Genomic DNA, 7,551 nt, shown 5'->3' on the forward strand with positions numbered 1-7,551 from the left:
AGCATGTTCCTTTTTGTTTGACTGAGTGAAGGTTTTGTTTTAGAGAACATTGTGTTTATATAATCCTCTGCTACCATGTGATGTAGTTTTCCAAATGGATGCTTTGAGTGATAGGTGGACCACTATTAACAGAAGTAATTATACTTTCAGTTTACCATAACTGCTTTTCATTGAGATTCCATGTTATTTATTACATGTATAGACAGTGTATGTTCTTCATTAAATGCTTCTTGCTCATTCAATTCAAAACTAATAGTTTTAAAAGGCATGCTTGTGCTATGAAGTTCAGCACTTGATTGCACTGATTCATTACTTTTTGCATATACACATAAATTCTGCACTATGTGCTTCTAAAAATCTAACAAGTGGTTGCCTTTTTTTTTTTCCTCCTTTCTATACAGTGGTTACCTTACCTTCAGTGAAAATACTGCTCTTTATAAACCTGCTTTGGGTAATATTAGCTAGATAGGAAAAAAATCCTTCATGCTGGTGAAACACTAATTCCTAGTAAACCCCTTTACAGCTTCTGACTACTTATTTTGCTTGAAGGAACCCCATGCTAGTGAAGGAGTCTGCTGCTGTTTCACCCAAGTTCCTGCTTAGGAATTAATCTTGCTTTATGCAGAGAGACTTCTATGTATTTTGGAGGTTGCTGATGCCTGCATGCTGGTTCTCAGCCAACCTCCAATATTTGTTTGCTTTTCCGTGGTCACAGAAGCAGAATGGAAAATCTGGCTCTGGCAATGTTGGCTGATTCTAGTCACGGACATCCTTGGTGCTTAGCTTTTTCTGGGGCAGTAAGATTCAGCTGCTGAATATCTTTGATTCTATCTTATGGCCTCCCTCCCTCCCTCCCTCCCTCCCTCCCTTCTTCCTTGAAACCTTGGAAGAATAAATCCTTTCTTTTGCTGTGCATCCCCTGTGATGCCACCAAGACTTTTTCACCAGCTCCCTGGCATTACTTAAAATGGCCATTTCCCTAGTCAGAACAAGGAGGATTTTGGTTTGGAGTATTTTAGCTATTCGTTCACTCAAATTTCTGTGTAACATTTTCTGATTTCTTCACAGAGCAGTGTCATTGCTTGAATTCTGTCCTGTGTCTGTTATTTCTGGACTTTTTTTTACCTTGTTTTCAAATTCCTGTTTTTATCAGTTATCTCTGAGTTTACTTGAATCTTGACTTTGGGACCATCTCCTCTTTGATGGAAGAGAGCTAATGTTTGCGTGCGCTTTTCTCATACTTCTGGGATTTCAAATAAGCAATTTTGTAGACGTTAGAAAAAAACAGGTATGGTTTATTGCACATATTAATAGATTTAAGTGGGCTCTCTCATAGTCTTTGTTTCCTAACTGATCAAGTCTAGCTAAAGGAAAGCTTAAAAAAATACCCAGCAAAGCATGTTAAGACTGATCATTCTAAGTTTTTAAGGGGTATCTTCTAGTTCAAAACTATGTTTAAAAGAAGTCCACTAGGTGGCATATTTTTTAAATTTCCTGAGGGTTTTTTTTTTTTTTTTTTGATTAGTTGATCTTTCTGAGCTCATGGCTGTCGCTTTCATAAATATTGACTGGCCTTTTGATATTAAATGAGAAAAGGTATGTCCTTTGACCCAAATGCTTCTGATCTAGAAAGTATAAAATAAGAAACAATTATTTATATTTTATAGTTTAAAAAATCATTCTTTGAATGATTATGGTGAGAAAGATTTTGGTGAATTATTGGAGGAAAAGGAAGATAATCAGGTTTATAGTCATAAATAGATTATTTTGATCCTAAAAGACTTGAAAACAGATAGAGAAAAAACTGTTTATATCCTGCTCTCAGCCAGATTATCCTGCTTTATGCTAAGGCACAAAAAGGCCTGCATGGGATTTTGAAAAATGAGAAAAAAGTTTTTGAAATGATGCACATGGGAGAAGTGAACATTTTTTATAAAGCAACACTGATATGGGTGGGAGAGCAAGCACAGATTTGGATACTTAAAAGTAAGGATTTGGTTAGATGGTATTAGAAAAGATTATAATATTCAAGGTATGATATTATGTCTGATGTTCTAAAATTATTTGGGAAAGAACAAACTGCGTTATTGGATGCTGACACAGTTTCATCTAGACATCATCTCCGTATTTATTTGCTTGCTTTAACTCTGGGTTCATTCTGTCATAAAAGTCCTAAGATAGAGCCTCTTCTCTATCTGGTTCAATCTCTTTATCTTCTCTTCTTTGTTCTCCGTTCTTTCCTGTAAACTTCTATCATCTCTGGGCCATATTTTATCAAAGCTTTCATAAATTCCCCAGTGCTTGCTTGGTTCTTTAGTTTTAATAACCTCAAATTAACCACTAGGTCACCTTCTATTTAACTAATGTCGTTGAGAACCTTTGCTTGTGTCAAGCTATTGATATAATCAAGAAATATAAAAAGTAGTTGTTGATTGTATGTTTTCCATAGTAGCACGGATTAAAGCTAGCATCTCCAAATTGCGGGCTGATTAATAATAATAAAAATTCTCCTCCCCCTGCCCCAAGCTGCCTTTTTTTTTTTTTTTTAAAGACTCTAGAGATTTTCCTGTACTCTTTGGCACACTTGCAAAAAAACCCCACAACAACAACAAAAAACCCCCCCCCCCCCAAAAAAACAAAAAAACCCCTTCCCTTATTGATAAATTTACATTTATTGGATTGTGCAGTGGCTTGTTGCTGCACTGCATTTATTGCTGGAAAAGCTATATGAAACCACAGGTCATGGGGCTAGATAACGAATGAAACTAATAGATTAGAGGGGCAGGGCTGGGGTGAAGATAAGGATAGTGGTGAGGAGGGAGGTCGGTCCAGATGAGGCTGAGGGATTACATTTGGGCTGCTGCTTGGATGTTAGAACATGTGACCCTGAAACACAACAAAAATATTTGTGCATTAAAGCTAGTAAGGATGATAAAAGATGTATATATTGATGCTGTTAATGCTACTTCCTGACACTGCAAAGCTGGAAGAATGTAACTATTTGGGGCAAGACAAGCTATATCTTGCAATGTTAAATCCCTAACAGAGTGCCGTCTGCCTTGATAATGACTTGTATAGAATAGAAAGTTAATGCTTTTAAAGATTGTACTGAAATCTGATACAGTTTTAATGATTTGCATAACAAACATGCCCTAGTCTTCTGTACAGATTTCTTGCATGATCAAAATGCATGTAATTTCTGATAGAGTCAAGGAGGGATTTATACTCATTCATGCCTGTCAGGGAACTGGTGGATGGAATCTGGTATGGTTGGCAGCTCAGCATGCAGCGTTCTTGGAAAGCAGAGCCGGGGGCATGGGCCCATCATACAGACAGAGGGAGTTAAAGTCTTCAGAGCTGGCAGGGGGCAGTAGAAGGTATTGAACAAGAGGATGGCATTTTTGTCTAGCGCTGGAAAGCAGAACTAGGAAACTCATATCCATTTGAAATGGTGGCATTCAGCACTAGGAAGGAAATCAAAAGATAGTTGCACATCTCATCATGTGCTGATGGGTATTTACAAATGTGCAACATGCTTGCTATTGGCAGCTGTGCTACTGGTGACATACATGCTCTCAGGGGCAGATTTGTTGTTTTTTTTTTTTTGGGGGGGGGGGGGTTAGAGATAGATGTGGGTGACCAGATCAGTTTTTATTGCATAAGGCCTTCTGAAGCAGAAAGCTCTTGGCTGTAGTCTGTTGTTGGAAGGAGTTACTAGTATTTGTCATAAGCTGGCCAGGCTTCCCGCCATGGGCAGATTTTCACTTTCTGAGCTGTCTGCTCATGAGACCTCTTTGAGACAGCTGTTGCTTGCTACTTGGTCTCTTCTGCTTAAGCTCTCTGCATACTGTGCCCTGTACATGTGTTTAGCTCTTCCTGAGAGCTGCAACAAGTTTTTTTGTATGTAGTGTGGGAATTTATAATGTTTTTGTGGCCTTGCTGTGCTTTAAACCATTGGCCACATCTGATACAAAATTAAGTCTGTGCTGACGACTTCTGCCAAAATCCTTTCCAGCCTTTCAGAGCATGGACAGGTGGCTGACGTGTTGCCAGAGGTGTGGTTTTGGTTTTTAACTAATTTATAGACAATTACTTATCTTCTTTGTTTGCAGCATTGCATGGTTTTCAATTCTTGGGCTCACTGCAGCCATTGCTGATCATGGCTTCATGAATGCCTTTCTGTATTGGATCATGGCAGTTTCCTGTGTCTTCTTACCTCCTTTATGAGGATGAAAAGATCCCTGTTGAATTAACAGGTAAAGAAAGTATAGATAAGCTAGTAAGCTTCATCACTAAAATATCTGAGAGGAAAGATGTGAAACCAGACAGTACATAAGCATCTTACATATAGCAGACAGCTAGTGGCAGGACCTTAAGACTCCTATGGAAGCTCTTCTTTCATAGACTTTGGATAAATACTGTAAAGTCCAGATAAAGAAATCAAAACGGAATGAAAATAGCTGTGATTCAGGAAACAGTCTTGTGGGCTATCTATCATAGTGTCCTGAACAGAGGCTTTATGTAATCAATAAAGAATTGGATCACACCTGATACCACCATATCATCTGATGTTCATCTGGTTTAGTAGTAGGGTACACAAATTGTCAACAGCATGATACATTAGTGCTATAGATTTCACTATAGATAACTGACAGATGTGGGCTCAAATACTAGGTTGAAATAAATATTTTACCACCCAGAAAGGGCTGTTGAGTTTCTAATTCTAGCTGTTGGCCTCATAAAAACCACAGCCGTCTTCCAGTGGATAGAAGGTCAGTTAATGGCTTGATCAGGTATGTATAGATACTTATATCTTTAACTAGGCCCAGAAGAAGCCCACATTCAATGTAGTAAGAGTGAAAAAGAGCATTCAAAATCAGGCCTAGAAGAAAGAAAATGTAATGGCAGAAGTGGGTCATGGAGACCTCTATATCTTAGCCTGTTTAATCCAGTACTGTCATCCCAGTATTTAAATTGCACAAAAGTGGAGTGAGCAGGGAGTTGTGGGGCATTGCAGAACTGAGTCTGGCAGCTGAAATGCTATGAAGGCTCTTTCCAAATTAATTCTGATAAGCATACCATACTGTTATGGGAGAACATACACATCTAATTCTCGTGATTGTCCTTTAATTCCAATACCAAACAACAGAAAAGTGGTGCAAGTCTTGACTAGCTGCTTAATTATTATCAATATTTTTATTCTGACCTTATGGGTAGCTATAAACTTGAGTACAGGATTGTCGATAAAAGGCAGGTTGCCCCAGTAGTGGGCAGTAGCTCCTACGCCCTCTCTGTTTCTTTAGAAGGAACATGGCAAGACCCTGGGGCATCAGGCAGTCACAGGAGAAGTTGTTATTGCTAGGGCAGTATGGTGCTGCTTGGCAGGGTCTGACTTTTGTGCAAAGCAGCATTCCTGGCACCAGATGACTTTTTGCAAGCATGGGAGCTCCAGGGGCAGTCTTGCACAGGAGCACTAAGAAGAAACACTCCTGTGGGGACAAGCTGCTGTTGAGATTTTCTAGCTCTGATTGGAGCAGCTCCCTGTCCAGGCTTTGCAGGAATTCAGTGTGTTTCAAGCCTCCCTTGGGGCTCTGTTGTGGCTTGATAACTGAGGCCTCGCTGCTGATCTAGGCCAAGTGGTTGCATTAAGATAAGGCCGTTGTGAGTTTGCACTAATCCAGGACAAGCAAACAAGCACAATCCTATCTTACGAAGGCGAGTTATTCTTCATGAGTTACTCTTCACTTTAGTGACCTGATTGCCCCAAGCACCATTTGTGGAAGAGAGCATCAGAGGGATTGCACTGAACAGTGTCAGCTGTCATTTTAGAAACCTGAAGGATCCAGCTGTGGTAGCCTTTTATAGTTTTTGCTTGACCTGGATTTAGATGCTAGGATGATAAGGAACTGTGATGGATGAAATTCATTCATTTGATATATGTACTCAAAATACATTATGTATGTGCACAAGCAGTCAGAGAAGAATAACCAGCCACATCCTAGAAACAAAACTGTTTCATATACCAATGGACTAAACTGCAGCACTAAAAATATGACTGTGAAGGTATGTCATCAATATGATGAGATAGTAACAACAGCATTTTGAAATGGCTTATAATTTCTCCCCAAGCTGTTGAAATTCTTATGGTGTGGAATGAGTGGAATAGATTGATAAAACAGTACTTGAAGTCTTGAGAATTAGTGAGTTTAGCAACTTATTCCCACTTCCCAAAGGCTTTCTTGTAGGTGCTATTAAAAAAAGGATATTTAAGGAAATTTAATACAGTGGAAATTTGTTTGAAAAAACAATAGATCAAGGAAAGGAATAATTATTCTGTTCTCAGCACAAAAAGCATTAATAGCACAGTGTCTCACCAACAGCTGTTGAAAACGATAAAATTGCTTGCTACAGCAAAATCATGCAGGTTGCTAATGAGAATAGGAGGATTTTCAAAAGCAGATAAAATGTTGGATGCAACTTAAAGTAGTGAAATACAAGAAAATAGGCTTTGAGGAAGCTTCCAAACAATTCTAATTTTTCCATGTTCTGAATTGACTGTAATCCCTAGATGATACAGTAGATATGTGTATTCTGCCTACTGTAAAACAGTGGATAGAAAGACCAGTTTCGATGACAAACTTAAATGAAGAAGTTTTTTGTGGTACAATGTCAAGTAGATGAATCTTAATTTAAGAAATAGAACAAAAATAGAAATGTACTTACCCTTTTCACATTTTCCTTTTATTTCACATTTTAAAATAGGCAAGCATATACATGATACTGTTTTTCAGAAAAATAAAATTTGGAGGTTAGGAGTGAAATTAGCCTTTTTGTTTTTCTCTTTTTAGTTTCAATTAACAGTGGCATTTCAGCTATGAAAAAGGCATACACGAGCACCATCTAGAGGTAATATTTTAAAGGGTTTTCTATTGAATACCTTTTGGTTAAGGTCAGCCTTGGATTCTTTAGGCTGGGACTCATTCCCTCGCGATCCTGCCAACCCCGTGAAGTGAGAAAATGTTACTTCCGCCCCTGAAAGCGCCGGTGCACGGGTTTCGCGTACGGCATCATCTCGCGCTTGTCGCCGGGCCCCTCCGTAGCGCGCTTAACCGCACCAGGCCAACCGAGCGCAGCGTRGTCGTTTTGCGGAACGAGGCGTGCTCCGGTTTACGTGCAGCTATGAAGGAGTCACCGGCTGCTTATATCTGTTTATACCTAGCAGCTCCCCTATGGCGTTATAGGGGGAAAAAAAGGAAAAAAAGAGAGAGAGCGACACCTCGCTCCGCGGTGGCCGAGGTGCCCGGCGGCCGCCCCGCACCTGCAGCGGGGCGCGGCGCGGCGCGGCCCAGGCCGGGAAGGCGGCGGGAGGCGGGAGGCGGGGCCCGGCCGGGGAGGGAGCCGGGGGCGGCAGGTTTGGGATGGGGCGGCGGGAGGAGGAGCTGGAGCGGCAGGAAGGGTGTTTCCCTGCGCAGTTCCCAGTCGAAGTGACTCAGACAGGAAACTCCCAGCCAGGCGCGGCCCAGGGAGAGGAGCCGCCGGGCCGACGCGACG

At 40.5% G+C, this 7,551-nt stretch overlaps 1 protein-coding gene across 2 annotated transcripts in view; it reads left to right on the forward strand.

Moving 5' to 3' along the window:
* The first annotated feature begins 4,035 nt into the window (after positions 1-4,035).
* The window catches only part of CYFIP1 (cytoplasmic FMR1 interacting protein 1), an 88,566-nt gene continuing 85,050 nt past the window's right edge, over positions 4,036-7,551 (forward strand). Inside the window, exons 1-2 of one of the 2 annotated variants that reach the window (XM_026088770.1) lie at positions 4,036-4,256; positions 6,849-6,906. The gene's annotated coding sequence lies outside the window, so the exon portion shown is untranslated. The remainder of the gene's footprint in view (positions 4,257-6,848; positions 6,907-7,551) is intronic. The other variant, XM_026088771.1, reaches the window with a different exon arrangement.

The sequence above is a fragment of the Apteryx rowi genome, unplaced genomic scaffold (genome assembly GCF_003343035.1).
Source record: "Apteryx rowi isolate R43461 unplaced genomic scaffold, aptRow1 scaffold_783, whole genome shotgun sequence".
Taxonomy (NCBI): domain Eukaryota; kingdom Metazoa; phylum Chordata; class Aves; order Apterygiformes; family Apterygidae; genus Apteryx; species Apteryx rowi.